The following is a 16,766-nucleotide window of genomic DNA, read 5'->3' as shown; positions in this document are numbered from 1 at the left end:
ATGCCAAATCTCAGATAGAGGTCAGGGTAGTTACAGAGGCACTGTTTTTCCCATTCTAGTTTATAGCACATTTATGTCACTCACTCATGTCTGACCCTTCACAACCATCACGGACTGCAGCCTGCCAAGCTCCTCTGTCCATGGGATCCCAGACAAGAATACTAGAGAGTGGGTTGCTATTTCCTTCTCCAGCGGATCTTCCCAATCCAGGGATAGAACTTGGGTCTCCTGTATTGCAGGCAGGTTCTTTACTGTCTGAGCCACCAAGGAATCCTAGTTGTGGGCCCTGTGAGTTCAGGTGAAGATCCCCTGGATCCCACAGTCAGCCTATTCCTTTCTCTTGACTTTTGTGGGAACGGGGACAGAGGTGTCAAGTGGTTGCCATCACTGCTGACAGCATTCATCAGAGCAATCAAGAATAGCCACCATCCTCTTCTGGCTGATCCTAGATGGTGAGAAGATGGATTCAACACAGATTTGAACGGAATGAGAGAGGGCTCTGTAGGAGAGTGCCCTGGGCTGTAAATAGAATTAGTGTGGAAACCTTCATGTCCCCCTAATGACTGGGGGAAAAGGGGAATCTCCAGGTGTGTCCTAATGCAGGTAGAGCATCCCATAAGGGCATACATGTTTAACATGAGGACTCTTATAACACTTGAAATAGAAGAATTAGTTTGGGGCTCCCTAGTGGGGCAGTGGGTAAGAATCTGCCAGCCAATGCAGGAGACACAGGTTAGACCCCTGGTCTTTGAATATGCCGTATGCCACAGGGCATCTAAGCCTGTGAACCACAACTACTGAGCTTGTGCACTAGAGTCCGGGAGCCACGACTACTGAAGCTCTAGAGCCCGTGCTGTGCAACAAGAGAAGCCACCACAATGAGAAGCCTGTTCACTGCAAGTAGAGAGTAGCCCCTGCTCGCTGCCACTAGAGAAAAGCCTGCCCACAGCAATGAAGACCCAGCACAGCCACAAATAAGCCAATAAAAATTATTAGGAAAAAAAGAAGAAGGATTAGTTTTAGTGAAGCAGGGTTTCAGAGAAAAGTATTGCTTCTCTGGGATGTCAGTTAAATATGTTTCAATAACAAAGTTCTCATTTAGGGACCTCACCCGAAGTCTATTTTGGGTGCAAAAACATTGTCCGTAGCTTGAATGTCATTAAGAATTCCAATAACCCAGCACCTCATTAAGGGTATGAGAAAATGTCAAGAAGACGCTAATTTTAAAAGTGTTTAGACTATGAAAGCATAATCTCTGCCGTTATGACAAGTGACCGCAGTCACTGCTGAGACCATTGCTGTTGACTTTTCTCTGCAGGCTGGTCCCACAAGGCCCTTATTCCACGTGAGAAAGGCAATCTTCATTGTGACGCTGACTCAGGCCCCAAAGAGTTTGGGGTGACTTGAAGTGTTTTGGTCGGAGTGAATTCTAAGTGGGCCAAGTGGTCCCACCATGGCTATTAGATTCCTCTTGCATTTTCTTTTTCTTGATCACTTACAGTTGAGCACAAAGCTGATGCTAAGCCATGTGGATTTGCCGGGCGTCTGAAAAGTAAGTATGACCAAAGATTTTAGAATGGGACACGAGGAAAATGTGTCACAGTGCTTACGAATAATGGTATCACCCCCCACTCTTTTGGTCTAGCGAGATGTCATGAGGGATCTGGGTGAACTGGGCATGCATCTTAGCAGACGGCTTCATAAATCACACTCTCCCATCTCCATTGTCTGCCCTTGAAAACAGAGCCCCAAATGATACCAAATTGTAAATCTCTTATGCAGAAATTACAAGCTCTTTGGGAAGTGCACACTTCCTATTGTCTTCTTGGCTTTGAGAGTCTACAGAGCACAGTTATTGGCATTCTTGTTAAGAGCCATCTGGGGCTTCAATTGTTGAGCTGGAGCCCTCTTTCAATGGCTGTCTGGAGGACTTCGTGATGAAACTGACCAAGTTGCCGGGCCCCATCCCTGTTGAGGATGAGTTTCCGAGGGCTGCCATAGTGTATTACCACATATTCAGTGGCTTCATACAACGTAAATGGATTCACTCCCAGTTCTGGAGGCCAGAAGTCTCCAGTCAAGGGGTGGGCAGGGTTGGCTCCTGCCAGAGGGTCTCAGGGCAAAGCAGTTCCCTGCCTCCATCCTCGCTCCTGGTGGATCCAGGCAGTCCTTGGCTTCTGGCAACTTCACTCCCGTCTCCTCATGGCCTTCGCCCCCGCGTCTCTGTGCATCAAATCTCCCTTTCCTCTCTCTTACAGGGACACTAATTCAGGATGATCTCATCTGGGCGTCTTTAGTTATATCTGCAAAGGCTCGGTTTCCAAGTAGCGTCATATTCATGGGTGCCAGGGGTTAGCACTTGAATATATCTTTTTGTCTGATGAAGGGAGATGACGGAAAGTGTGTGGACAGTCCAGTGCATGGGACATGGCAGGGGGCCAATTAACAGTAGCTATTCTTGTGTTTAAGGCCAAAGCATGGGGCAGCCTGGGTTTGGTCTGTTTCCCTGTCCTAATGTGGAGTCACAGTAGGAGGATGTAACCTGATTACTATTTGGGCAGTCCCCGTGGGTTACGTTGTATGATAATTTAGCATCATCTGGATTAAAAGTTGAGACTCCTTCCTTCTGTATGACTGTTCTTTCCTGGTGCTCAGGGCTGGAGCTGACCTTCATCCCACGCTGGACTGAGAGCCACAGAGCCTAACCCTGGTATCGATCCAGACCCAAGTCTGTACCTAGTTGTGAGGAAAATGAGCCTGCGCTCCAAACACTGGCGGGGCAGACAGGTCAGAGGCAGTGTTTCAGAACTCAAACCTTCGATATCAGCCAACTGTCTACAGTAGCCTGATAGATAAAACCCTAAAGAACACAGTCAACAGTTTAACCTAGGGAATCCCCTGGCAGTCCAGGGGTTAGGACTTGGTGCTTTCACTGCCGTATTCTGGGTTCAAGCCATGTGGCAAGGCTGGAAAAAACCCCCCAAACTGCTTAGCCTATTGAGCTATAGCTCAGGATGATTGGAAGGGTGTAGCGACTGTATGGCTGACCTGATAGAATCATCAATAGGGTTTTTGCCACCATTACCACTGTATGGACGCCAAAGAACTGATGTTTTCGACCTGTGGTGTTGGAGAAGACTCTTGAGAGTCCCTTGGATGGCCAAGAGATCAAATCAGTTCATCCTAAAGGAAATCAACCCTGAATATTCATTGGAAGGACTGATGCTGAAGCTCCAACACTTTGGCCACCTGATGCTAAGAGCTGACTCATTGGAAAAGACTCTGATGCTGGGAAAGATTGAGGGCAGAGGGAGAAAGAGGTGATGGAGGATGAGGTGGTTCAATGGCATCACTGACTCAGTGGACCTGAGTTTGAGCAAACTCCGGGAGATGGTGAAGGACAGGGAAGCCTGATGTGCTGCAGCCCACGGGGTCACAAAGAGTCAGACACAACTTAGGGACTGAATATACATACACTGGCTGTGTGACCCTGGACACGCTGCTTAACCTCTCTATGCCTCAATTTCCCCTCCATTTAAATAGGGATAATTAGAGGACCTGCCCACCTGGTGTGTGGCTCACGTGCTTCCTGAAGGCAAAGCGTGTGGGCCAAGGCCTGGATATCGCAAGGGCTCACGGAGGCAGAGGTTGCCACTCGTATTGTTATCAGGGTCACCATTTCCCATTATGTCAGGACCCCATTTCTACATGTTTTAGGGACTTTTGCTCAGTCTGGTTTTAAAAAAGACTAAAGGCACCCCACTCCAGTACTCTTGCCTGGAAAACCCCATGGACAGAGGAGTCTGGTGGACTGCAGTCCATGGGGTTGCTAAGAGTTGGACACAACTGAGCGACTTCACTTTCACTTTCATGCATTGGAGAAGGAAATGGCAACCCACTCCAGTGTGCTTGCCTGGAGAATCCAAGGGACGGGGGAGCCTGGTGGGCTGCTGTCTCTGGGGTCGCACAGAGTTGGACACGACTGAAGCGACTTAGCAGCAGCATCAGCAGCAAAGGAAGTCTGACAGAGGACCAGATGGTTGGATGGCATCACCGACTCTATGGACATGAGTTTGAGTAAGCTCCAGGAGTTGGTGATGGACAGGGAGGCCTGGTGTGCTGCATTTCATGGGGTCGTAAAGAGTCGGACATGACTGAGCAACTGAACTGAACTGAAAGGAAGTCTAAGTTTTAGGTTTTACCAGAGGGTTCTCCCATGAATCACTTGTTTTGTAGGCTAAGCATCTTATGAACTGATAATTGGGCTTTCTAGATTAGCTTTCAGGAGAAGGCAATGGCATCCCACTCCAGTACTCTTGCCTGGCAAATTCCATGGACAGAGGAGCCTGGTAGGCTGCAGTCCATGGGGTCAGTAAGTCAGACTCGACTGAGCAACTTCACTTTCACTTTTCACTTTCATGCTTTGGAGAAGGAAATGGCAGCCCACTCCAGTGTTCTTGCCTGGAGAAACCCAGGGACGGGGAAGCCTGGTGGGCTGCTGTCTCTGGGGTTGCACAGAGTCAGACAGGACTGAAGTGACTTAGCAGCAGCAGCAGATTAGCTTTCAGGTAGAAGTGATAGACTAGGGTCAATATTCTATGATCATTTATAGAGTCAGGGGCTGAGGTGCCTAGAGAAATAGAAATTATAGTTAGCAGAGAAATTCTCTTTGCTCCTGATAGTAGAACAGCAGTACTGAACTTTTAAAACTTGGCTTAAGTTTGAGCTTTGAAACACTCGCAAACGGTATTATTCCTTTCAAAAGATATATGAGCCCAGAAAACAACAAAACAGGCTCTCTTATACCAACATCAAAAGCAAACATTACCCAACTAGCTTCTGCTGCTGCTAAGTTGCTTCAGTCGTGTCCAGCTCTGTGCGACCCCATAGACAGCAGCCCACCAGGCTCGCCCATCCCTGGGATCCTCCAGGCTAGAACACTGGAGTGGGTTGCCATTTTCTTCTCCAACGCATGAAAGTGAAAAGTAAAAGTGAAGTCGCTCAGTCGTGTCTGACCCTTAGCGACTCCATGGACTGCAGCCCACCAGGCTCCTCTGTCCATGGGATTTGCCAGGCAAGAGTACTGGAGTGGGGTACCATCGCCTTCTCCAAACTAGCTTCAGATACTATTAAAAAGAAAGAGCAGTACAGAACTTTACCCATCCACCCTCTCACAGTCCACACATTATGTAAATGCCACTCTTTTCTTTTAGTATTAATACTGTTATCACTATTGTTCAGGGCCTTCAGACCACAACTCTACCTCTTGGGTTTGATATATGTCATTCTTGTATCTGTGTATGTTTTTAACCATGTGTGCATATACCCATAAGCAACAAATATTTGTGTGTTTTAAAATTTTATCTGAATGATGTTGATATATGTAAATCTAGTTAGTTCATTTTAATTGATAAGTGGAATTCTATTATATGACTGAAGCATAGTTTATTTACCCACGTACCTCCTGTGGGACAGTTTGGTGGTTTCCACTTGTGAGAGCTTGTACTTGGCACATGGTGTATGAGCGAGACTGTCTATAGAGGTGGGATTCTTGGACTATGGATGTGTAAGAAAGCACATCTTCAACTTTATTAGGTATTGATCAATTGTTCTCCAAAATAGATTCGTCACAGTTTGCTCCTGTGGATTGGGAGCATGGTAGCATTCAAAAACCAACTTAAGTATTTTGACGAATGGATAAAATGAGTCGAGGAAACATGCATTTAACAAAATTTGAACTGAAACATTACAAATCTTGCATCTTTGACTTCCAGATAGCCTCTTCACTTATCATCTCATGCAGTCTATGGATTTCCATGTATTTTTACACCATAGCTTCAATTTTGCTGGATCCAAAATCTCAGGCTCCAATTGCTATGACTAGGGAATATGTTTTTCATTTAAGTGCTCAGATGCTAAATACCTCTCACACTTTAGTAAATTCCTGAAGTGTTTTACTTCAAAGAGAGAAATGCGTCATCTTATTAAAACAAATCTGAAATGTAGAAAGGGTTTAACCTTTTCACAGAAAAACTGGAGGAAAGGGGATATTACAGAGCACAGCTAGATGGAAAACATTTCAGAGACGGGCAGATATAGTGTCTACTTTTAAGGAATTTATAATCCAGTTGTGGGTGAAAGACTTCAACAAAAAATGATTAAGCAATAGTTTCATAGCAATGTATCAGCAAGCACATGAAGGACGTTTTCTATATTTTATGATGGAGGAAATAAGGAATAGCTTGGAAGGATCTGATAGCAAATTAATAGCCATTGAAGGAAACTCACATAGCTTGATATGCCATTTATTATCTAACCTCAGTTGATTAATAGGTCCTGGTGATATTGAAAGGTTCTAAATCTGACATTCTTGAAGAAAGGAAATGGAACTTTGCTGGTGTTGACTACATTTCAGCGTGATTCTTGCCTTAGTTTTTACTAAGTGGAAGCGATGGGCTGGCCATGGCCAGAATTTTAAACTCACCTTCCAACTCTGGGAGTTGGAAGTTCACCTGCCTATGAACTTTGCCAGGCCATCTGAGTCCATCTCTAGAACCAGGTGGTAAACTTAAAGAGTATCCTGCTGTATCTGCTAAGTCACATTTTCCAGAGGAACTTGGCTGATGGGGCCAAGGAATGAAGGGATGCCAAGCTGGCTGCCGCACCAAGATGTTTGGTCTTTGGTGGTCCCTGTGCTTGGGGAATCTGGGGGAGTCAGAATGTGGCACCAAGATGTCACAGACTATCTTCCAGAAGGAGAATACATGTTCCCTTCTTCAAGTTAACATTTCAGGGTGATCAGTGATGAGTTTCATATCACGTTTTGCTTTCCAGAATTTTCTTTTTGCACCATCACACAGCTTCTCTCATTGAATCTTTCCATTGTTTTTCCTACTACCCTTATGACAGGGTTTTGAATGTCAGTACTACTGACATTTGGGGCCAGATAACTTTTTTGTAGTGGGGGCTGTCCTGTGCACAGTAGGATGTTTAGCACTATTCTTGGTCTTCACCTACTAGATGCTGGTGGCACCAACCTCTCTTGCTCTATCCCACAGCCATGACAATCAAAAATGTCTCCCGTCATTACCAAATGTCCCTGGGGGACAAAACTGCCTCCTGCTGAGAACCACGGACTTAGAGTAACATCTAACTCCTTTGCATGGCCACCAAAACCTTGGTTCCTCTTTGATGTCTCTTCTAGCTGTCTCTCCTGGCTCTGTTCTCTGAAACAAGCTCATTCCCTCCTAAGGTGCCACTCGGGGCCAACAGCTCAGCCCACAAGGTGCTCTGCTCAGATCTTCACATGAATGGCTGGCTCCTTCTTATCCTTTAGGTCTGAGTCATAGGACTTCCTGAAGGAGCCTTAGTCACTCTCTCACTATTATTAATATAAAATGAAAGTGAAAGTCACTCAATCGTGTCTGAATCTGTTTTATTTCCTTCATCATACTTCTTATCCTTACTGGAATGATCTATATATTCCTTTGCTTTTTTGTTGATTATTTGTCTCCTACTAGACTGAGCTTCTAGGAATAGAAATCATGTCTATCTTGCTTATGATTATACCCTGGAGTCTAACACCTAGTTGGCACTTAGTAAATTTTATTTGAATGGAATTATGAGAAAATATTGGTTAAAGAAGTAGACCAGATGACTGCTTCCATACTAGGTGGAGGCTCCACTGAGGATGAGGATGAGAATAGGTTGAGTGGGGCAGACTTGCCTGAATGACTTTCAGGAAGTGACTTTAAGCTTTACAAACCTCTAGATTCTAGCAGACCTTCTTTTTTTTTTTCCTTCATTATATCAGTTTCTGTGGTCGTGCCAACAGCTCCATAACAGATTGTTGTCTTGCTGAAGGTCAGAGGTCATGCACAAGGCCTAACTCCACTGGTGAAAGACTGGCATGGGGGGTGGGTTCCAATTCCTTCCTAAGCTTGCTTCTCACATGGATCCTTTTCTGCAGATAATTCCCTAAATGAGCTGGAGCTTACAATGCAAAGACCAATGGGGTCATTGTAGTCGGCTTTGAACTCTTAGCAGGGCCAACCCAGTCAGCGTTTGGAGGCTGTGGAGCAGGCTCGCCATGTCAGATGGAGAATGCTCATCGGTTTCAGGCCAAGGTGTGCAAGTGGGGCAGGGAGAGTCACATTAATAAAAGCAGTGAAAATGAAACTTCAGCGTGGGGCGGTGAAAGAGCTCAATTTTATTTTGTTTTCACACATTAGGTTCTGCTTATAGCAGACAAGTACCAGTGAAAATGTTCTGAAAAGAGGCTTTGTGTAGGAGCTGGATGTGGCTCCATCAGATTTGTCATTTCAGGAATGTCGCCAGATGTATTGACTTACTAGCAATTGCTTTGGTGCCATCTGGCCTCACGGAGGCCGTGCTTAGCTTGGAAAAAGCTGAACAGAAGAAATGAAATTTGTTCATCATGCCATTACCCTTGCTGCTTATTTAAAGAAGGGAAAAAAATGTAACTTCTTGGCAGGGGGGATGCCGTTTGAAAATAAAATATAAGGTTTTTTGGGAGCAAAAGTTCCAGAATTCCAAAGTCAGCCGTGATGTTTACATAGAGACTTGAAAGTTGGCCCCTCTTGCTGTCATATTGTATATATATGTGTGTGTGTGTGCGTGTATTTTGTTCAATGTAAAGCTTCTTTGAGACTCTACTGTTCTGTATGTAAAAAAGTTAACCCCTTAGATCCTGGTTGCTTGAGCTACCTTGTAATGCTTCTTGGAATGTCACTAAATAACTAACCCTTTGGCTTTTACCCCATGACAGGGATTTCTGCTTTAGCCCAGCTTATAATAAATAGCTGGGATGGTTGTCTCCTAGTACAAACTGTTTTGCTCCATCAAGGGAAATCTGCTCTAGGAAAATCAGATTTTAATTGCCTTCCATACCCTTGCTCACAATCCTTCTCCCTTTTAGAGTTGTGGTTTCGTTTCTAACTTTAATCAATTTACTCAATCTGGGGGTGACGAGCTGTATAAGTATTTCAGATGTCGGAATTTGTATGTTTTTTTTCAGGGTAAGTGGAAAACACACTGTTGGGTATTCAAAACCAGCTACATAATCTGCAGGGTCCAGTGTGAAATGATAACATGGAACTCTGTTTAAAAAGTATGAAGACTTTCAAGAGGGTGACAGAAGAACCTTTAACCAAGTGGGGGCTTCTGAGCTCGATGTCCTGTAGAGATCACATGTCTGTGAGGCCACCCTTTGTATATTTTCACTTTACACCTGTATGAAGAAGTTTCCAGGATCCATTCTCACCCCACAGCCTCGCCATCTGCTCCAACCATCCTATTGGCTCGCTTAGCCTTCAAAACTCAGCTCAGCTGCCTCTTTGAGTCTGTCTGTCTCCACACTAACCCCATATTCCCCTTTTGTATTGTACATATCATTTTCAGGTTCTATTCAGTTGACATAAGAAACATTTATTGAGTACTACTGTGTGCTAAGCACTTGGGATACAGTTGACTTCTTTTTCATGAATTTATTACCTCACTCCTTCATTTTTTTTCCTTTTACTTCTCTCTTGCCTGCCCACTATCTTCACATTCAGACTAAGGCAGAGCTACTTGCCCAAGGAGGAGAGAGCCTGAGGGCAGGCTGAACCAAAATTACAAGTAAATATCAGAGAAAAGAAAGGCAACCCTCAGCATGCTGATGTGATTTTGTGTGGGCTGTTAACTAAGTAGGAAAATAGTCCCTTGAAGGAAATTACAGTATGTTTTCCATGGAATTTCGGATTTGTTAGTTTCTTTTAACATTTTTTGGCTCCGTTGAGCCTTTGTTGTGGCATGCGGGCTTCTCTACTTGTGGTGCCAGCTCAGTAGCTGTGGCGCATGGATTTAATTGCCTCACAGCGTGTGGGATCTTAGTTTCCCGACCAGGGGTTGAACCCAAATCTCCTGCATTGGAAGGTGGATTCTTAACCACCGGACCGCCAGGAAAGCCCCTGCTAGTTTAATTCTTAAAAACAACCATTATTATCCCCATATTATAAATGAGGAAACTGAGTCTCAGAGAAGTAATTTGCTCTTGGTCATATAACTACTAAAAGGTAGCTAAGATCTGAGTCCATGTCAGATTGACTCCAAAAGTGCTCTGGCATTTGATCTGAATCCTATGATCTGTGTGCTTATGTGAAAAGGGTGGAGGGGAGGAGGCCGTTCCAGGTGCAAGGACAGACTAGGGGAAGCACCTGGGCAGTCAAGTACAGGAAATGTTTCCTGCTTCACATTTTATCCCACGTTTTCTTATATGTATTATTTCCTGTGGGCTTCCCAGGTAGCTCAGTGGCAAAGAATTTGCCTGCCAATGCAAGAGACAGAGGTTTGATCCCTGGGTCAGGAAGATCCTCTGAAGAAGGAAACGGCAACCCATGCCAATATTCTTGCCTGGGAAATCCCATGGACAGAGGAGCCTGGTGGGCTGCAGCCCATGGGGTCACAAAAGAGTTGGATGTGACTGAATGATTAAACAATAACCCAGTTATCTCCTGTACTTCATATACCATTTCTTTGAACTATGTAGGGAAGGTATAGTTTATTGTCTTAACCTGCAGTGTGAGTTCATGGCTCAGTTTATTTGAAAGACTTCCAGTGTCAACTATTCTGTGTTGCCTCCCCAGGCTCACTCATATTTGTCAAAATATCTCTGCTTTTAGTTGAGGAAATAAAGTTATCCCAGGTACATAGGGAAATCCCATAACTGATGTCATAAAAAATTGTGGACCAATGCTATAAGACAGAAAGAGCCTAGGCCTAGGAGATAAGACCTGGATTTGATTCCCACCTTTGGTGACTCCTGAGGGTGTGACTTTAGGTAAGATGTTTGGTTTCTTTGCCTCATTTTCCCCTCCCTGTAAAATGGACTCTATGGTCTTTCCTTCTAGCTCTGACATTCTAACCTTCTAAGGATTACGTTGAACCAGTCTGAAACATGAGAAGATAAACACTTTATCAAGTCTTTGGCATTCTGGATACTGCAGGAGAATAGGGTAAATGATTTGTGGTAGATAATGGAGTGGTTTTCCTTCCTCAATAGTTTATTTATAAAACTATCCCTCTGTCTGACTTGAGCCACAGATGTCTTCTAAACCTAAACAGAAACCAAGAGCCATCAATCTGACAGAAGAGCCAAACTTTTAAAATTTACTATGGTGCCGTGCGTGTGTGCTAAGTCACTTCAGTCATGTCTGACTATGCGACACTATGGACTGTAGCCTGCCAGGCTCTTCGGTCCATGAGATTTCCCAGGCAAGAATACTGGAGTAGGTTTGCCATGCCCTCCTCCAGGGGATCTTCCTGACCCAGGGATCAAAGCTTCATCTCTTACATCTCCTGCATTGGCAAGTGGGTTCTTTACCACTAGCACCACCTGGGAAGCCCTACTATGGTACATAGGGTGGGGGGAAACACAGGATATGTCAATGGAAGCAAGCGGGAGACAAATTTCAACTCAGAGGATGAGATGCCTCCCAGGGAGCAGTCACCCACACTACGAAACCCACTGCTATTCAGTAGAAGTTGACGCCCACTCAGTGTGGCCTGTGCATATATGCAGGTGAATGAACGTGTGTGTGTGTGTGTGTGTGTACACACGCACTTGTGTGTGCGCATATGCTTTAAGCATCAGATAAAGAGCTATCTAAGGACTTAAGAAGGTTTGGGAATTGTTTTTAGAGCCTTGAGAAAGCCCTAGAGACAGAAAGATCCCCCCTCCCATCCCCGGCCCTCAGTAGGATTTCCACATGTCTAAAGGCTCCCAAATATTACAAACTCCAATAAACAAGGAGCCTTCAGTAAGCCCTCCACAATATAAACACCGAAAATAAAGACAAGTGTGAAAAAAGTCCAATGCCCGCAGGTTCCAGATGGACTGAAAAACGCCATTCTGTCCAATGGTTCTGGGTGGATGCTCCTTGCTCTCCTGCTGTGTGCTGCGGCCCAGCTTCTGCTCTCAGTTCCACGGTGGGAACAGTTGGGGAGGGGAGGATAGAGGTCTGGTCTCCTTGAATCTTCTCCAGCCCTGCATCTTCTCGACTCTGTGGTTTCTGTCTCTTGTTTCTCTGTCCCCATGTTGGGTAGGTCATTCCACTGGGAAGAGATTCAGGCTCCTGGCTGCGAGGGAGGGCCAGACTTGCCTGAATCCCCAGCACAGATCCTCCCAGTGAAGCCAGGACATGGCACCCTGGATCGTAGGAAAAAACATGATGGCCTGGGAAAGCTGGGCCTGGTATTTCAGGTCCAATAAAACAGAAAATCCTCTTTATGTGTTTACACTCTGAGTAATTACATTTCAGGTGCCTCTGCTGGAGTGCTGGTGGTTAGGGAAAAAAAGAAAGCCCTCATTTGGTGCCAGAGGTCAGATGACTCTCACTGGCTGGCATGTGAAATTCAGTCACATGGAAATGGCCAGCGCGATGGGAAATGATCACCCTGAAGGTCTCGGGTAGAGTTTAATCTCAGTGAGTGGGAGAGCTCAGGCTTGGGGGCTGTCTATGACCTGGACTTCTGAGGGTCAACCAGGAAGACTGGAGAATATTCATTCTCCCTGGAAAATTGTTTTATGATTGTCGAATCTCTTTCCTGATGGCTGAGTGTAATGAACATAATGAAATTAAAAAAAAATATTCTTTAACCCTATGGACTTCAGCTCCTGTTGTGTAAATGTGGACAGTATAGGACATAAACTAGAAAGACCTGGAAGTTGCCTTTTTAAAAAAAATATTTTTTTTATTTGGCTGTGCCCAGCTTTACTTGCGGAGAAGGCAATGGCAACCCACTCCAGTACTCTTGCCTGGAGAATCCCAGGGATGGGGGAGCCTGGTGGGCTGCAAGTCCATGGGGTTGTGAAGAGTTGGACAAGACTGGGTGACTTCACTTTCATTTTTCACTTTCATGCATTGGAGAAGGAAATGGCAACCCACTCCAGTGTTCTTGCCTGGAGAATCCCAGAGACGGGGGAGCCTGGTGGGCTGCCATCTATGGGGTTGCACAGAGTCGGACACAACTGAAGCGACCTAGCAGCAGCAGCAGCAGCAGCTTTACTTGTGGCATGTGGGATCTAGTTCTCTGACCAGGGATCCAACCCCAGGCCCCCTGTGTTGTGATTGTGTAGTCTTAACTGCTTGGACCATCAAGGAAGTCCCAGAAGTTGCTTTATTTATTATTTGTTTTTTACTAAAACCTCACTACCCCTCTCAAAGTGGAGTGTTAGTCGCTCAGTCATGTCTGACTCTTTTTGACCCCATGGACTGTACACCGCCATGTCCCTCTATCCAGGGAATTCTCCAGGCATGAATACTGGAGCGGGTTGCCATTTCCTACTCCAAGGACATCTTCCTGACTCAGGGATCGAACCTGGGTCTCCTGCATTGCAGGCAGATTCTTTAACATCTGAGCCACCGGGGAAGCCCCACTAACCCCTCTAGCATGAAGCTAAGCGGTCAGTCTCTGGATAAGCAGCTTTGAACCCTGGCTTTTCCATTTGCTAACGTGAATCTTTGGAAAGTTATTTGCAACTTCTGTAAGCTTCAGGTTTCTCGTTTGTAAAATGGCTGTAGTAATCCTGCCAGCCTCATAAGGTGACAGTGGGATCAAACTCATGCGTGCCATTGTCTGGGCTGTATCTGGCTTTGGGCACGGGCTAAGTACTCGAAAATGTTCATGTTTTTATCATCAACCTGGTGCTGTTTGCCACACTCAACCCAGGAAGTTTTGTAAGGGGAGAATTTGTGTTGGTCAGGTTTAGGGCCTTCTTCAAGCCCTCTTAACGCTGCCCCTCCAGACTCACGAGGTCTAGAGAAGAGCTCTAGGGATGGTACTTACGCCTTCAGATAAGTCTCCAGTGTGTAAATCTGGGCTTCCGTGAAGCACCTAAAACTTGAGGACATCACATGACCTTTATCTGAATCTCTTGGGTTTGCAAATGGAGCTTTGATTTCACAAGAAGGCTTTCTGGAACTTCCTGCTCCTGGTCCGGGCAGCACCGTGAGAATAGCCTTCCCTGTGTATTTTGGCAGGGGATGGCCGGAACACGGAAGCAGGGTGATGTGCAGAACTCAAGAATAATACAAAAAGAGTGAAGTGATACTTTCTGAATCTCGAAATTTTTTGTTTGGGTTCATTTCAAATTTGAGCCCAGAATCATGAAGCTGGTTCTCCTGCACATCGGGAGGGCTGGGCTCCTTAGTTTCTGGGGAGTTATGCAACCCTCTCTCTCACCTGTTAATCCTACTCTTCCACACAATGGTGACTCAAGGCGCTCTCTCCTCCTCTCTCATTTTTCCCAAGTAAAAGCTCTGTATTTCCTGGTCCTTTTAGGCTTTCCAGTGAGTGGTTTCAAGGTGACCTGTGTAGAACACAGTTGTGAAGTTGGTCTTAGAAACTGAGTCCCTATTTTATAATTTTCCTTTCCAGAGCACTCACTCAACGAGCTAGCGTGAACCAGGGACGGCACTGACCTTTAAATCAGTTGATTTGCGATCCAGCGAGTTATTAATTTTTTAATAAGGAAATCTGTTAGGCGAAACTAACTCTATTTCTTTTGGAGTGGAGCAAAGAACTATTAATACTTTGTTCTTTGATTCCTACTTGGAATGTTCCAGCATTATTCCTGATACAATGCCACCTTCCAACTCTCCTAATCAAGTTTATTTGAAAGAAATATCTATGGGAAATCTAAAGATGTCATGTTTTATCATGTGGGCCTTATCAAAGTTGGGCTGATGAGACAATTAAGAAATACTTGCTGGGGTCTGAAAACAGGCTTTCACTGGTACGTATTCTGTTCAAATATAAACTGGAACAACGATAAAGTGGAATCTAAATTAGATTTTCACTCCTGGTGGATAGCACTTTCAAAGGCTTTCCTGATAGAGTTTGAGTCATATGCTTTCAGATATTGATTTATCACTCTTAGTGAGTGTTTCGGTTTTCAAAGCATTGGAACGTTGGCTACTTCCTTTGGTGAGAAGAAAAGACTGTACTCTTTAACATGTATGCGCTACAGATGTCTTGAGCACCTACTGTGTCTTATGAGGAGTATGTACTCTGTTTTCCCCATCCAGAATGTTCTCCTTTAACTACTTAGATTCTTAAAGTCTACATGCATTTCTTCCTGTCTCTTGAGGTCCGAGTATAAACATCACTTTCTCTAAGGAAGCATCGCATTCTTTTCTGCTTGTTTCTTTGAGATAGTTTCCACCTCAGGCTCTAGCATGTACAGGGTTCTTAGTTGGTCAGGCATTCCTGAGAACAGGGGACTTTTTCAGAGCAGGAAATTTATCTCTTTTCTCCTTCTTCTTTGTCTTTGCTTTGGACTTTTTCTGTGTTCAGAAAATGTTTGTTTAATGAATGCTGAGTGACCTTTGAAATAGGTGTTGAACGAATGGATTTTCACCTCTTCAAAGATTGGGTGATCTTAACAACTAGGAAGATGAAGGCTCACATGGGCCCAGGGGCTTTGGCTGTTTCTGGGGAATGGGCTTTGTCCACAGACCTCAGGGGTCTGGTGCCTGCACGCGTGCATGCTAAGTTGCTTCAGTCATGTCTGACTCTGTGTGATGCTATGGACTGTAGCCCACCTGGCTCCTTTGTCCATGGGATTATCCAGGCAAGAATAATGGAGTCAGTTGCCATTTCTTTCTCCAGGGGATCTTCCGGACCCAGGGATAAAACCCAGGTCTCCTGCATTGCCCAGATTCTTTACCTTCTGAGCCACTTGAAGCCTGCCTCTGGTCCGTTGGAGGTGCAGCAAATGAACCACCATGTGACAGACACGTGTATCGCTTGCCTCTTGGCCATGGCAAAGGCTGGTCTGCCTGCTGCAACTCTTGGTGTTGTTCAGTTTGGTTGAAAGAATTAGTGATTGAGTTATTTTCATGTTGGGTAGTCATACTGCAGACTGCCACAATCCAAAGCCCCCCTCCCCACCATGAAATGAACAAAAGCGTTTTGGTCCTAAAAGCAATTCCTACATTTGTTAAGCAGTTTCATGTCCAGTTAACAATGCTCAAGTTAATTTTTCATCTTTCTGTCTAAATTTTCCTGAATTCTTAGTAAATAGGATCAGAAGGAATGACATTTTACCATATTGCCAAATAACCAAGGAACAAAACCAATAGTCATGGGGTGAGGAGGAAAAAAAAATCATGATCTTAAACTAAAAAAAAAAGGAAGAAAATCTCTAGATTAAAAAAATTTTTTTAACTTAATATTTTAATTTGACATTTTTCTCCATTTACACTATATTCAAGAAAAAAAAAATGCAGAATGAAGGAATGCATAGCCTCCTCAAGGTGCTGTGTTGACCACCTCTGAGATCAAAGTCCCCCCTCTACCTCAATCCCCCAGACCTGCTTTTCTAAGTCCACCAGGAAGTTCCTCAGATACCCTACCTGATGATCGTCTGGGCATGAGAATCTCCAGTTACCCGGGTGACAGGCTGATTCAAGCCTCACCCAGATGCCCTCTGTGGTCAGTGGTGGCCTTGATGGTGGGCTTTTAGAGAAGGAGCAAGCGGTCCTTTTAGTCCTTCCAGCAGCCATATTGACGCACAGGCTCCAGGACAGAGCCACCTCCTCTGGTGGGGTCTGTGGGAGCTCCAGAGGCGGTCAAGGGCATCTGGCAAAGTGGCCAAGTCCCTCGGGACTTTCCTGGGCTGGCCAGAGGAGGGCCCAGGCACCTCTCCTGTCTGCTGAGGTCAGCCCTGTATCCTCAGCACTTTCAGGATTGGTGGATAGTGG

General features: G+C 45.0%; 1 long non-coding RNA gene across 3 annotated transcripts in view; it reads left to right on the top strand.

The window, feature by feature from the left end:
- LOC112581602 overlaps positions 1–16,766 on the top strand; it is a 121,385-nt gene that overhangs the window by 43,367 nt on the left and 61,252 nt on the right. The window contains exons 4-5 of one of the 3 annotated variants that reach the window (XR_003106205.2): positions 1,319–1,552; positions 2,656–3,204. This is a non-coding gene — a long non-coding RNA (uncharacterized LOC112581602). Of the gene's footprint in view, positions 1–1,318; positions 1,553–2,258; positions 2,610–2,655; positions 3,205–16,766 lie in introns of those variants that run through there. The other 2 variants (XR_003106206.2, XR_006547980.1) reach the window with 2 other exon arrangements.

The sequence above is a fragment of the Bubalus bubalis genome, chromosome 23, assembly GCF_019923935.1.
Source record: "Bubalus bubalis isolate 160015118507 breed Murrah chromosome 23, NDDB_SH_1, whole genome shotgun sequence".
NCBI lineage: Eukaryota > Metazoa > Chordata > Mammalia > Artiodactyla > Bovidae > Bubalus > Bubalus bubalis.
The sequence above is the reverse complement of the archived record's forward strand: the minus strand, read 5'-3'. Positions and strand labels throughout refer to the sequence as shown.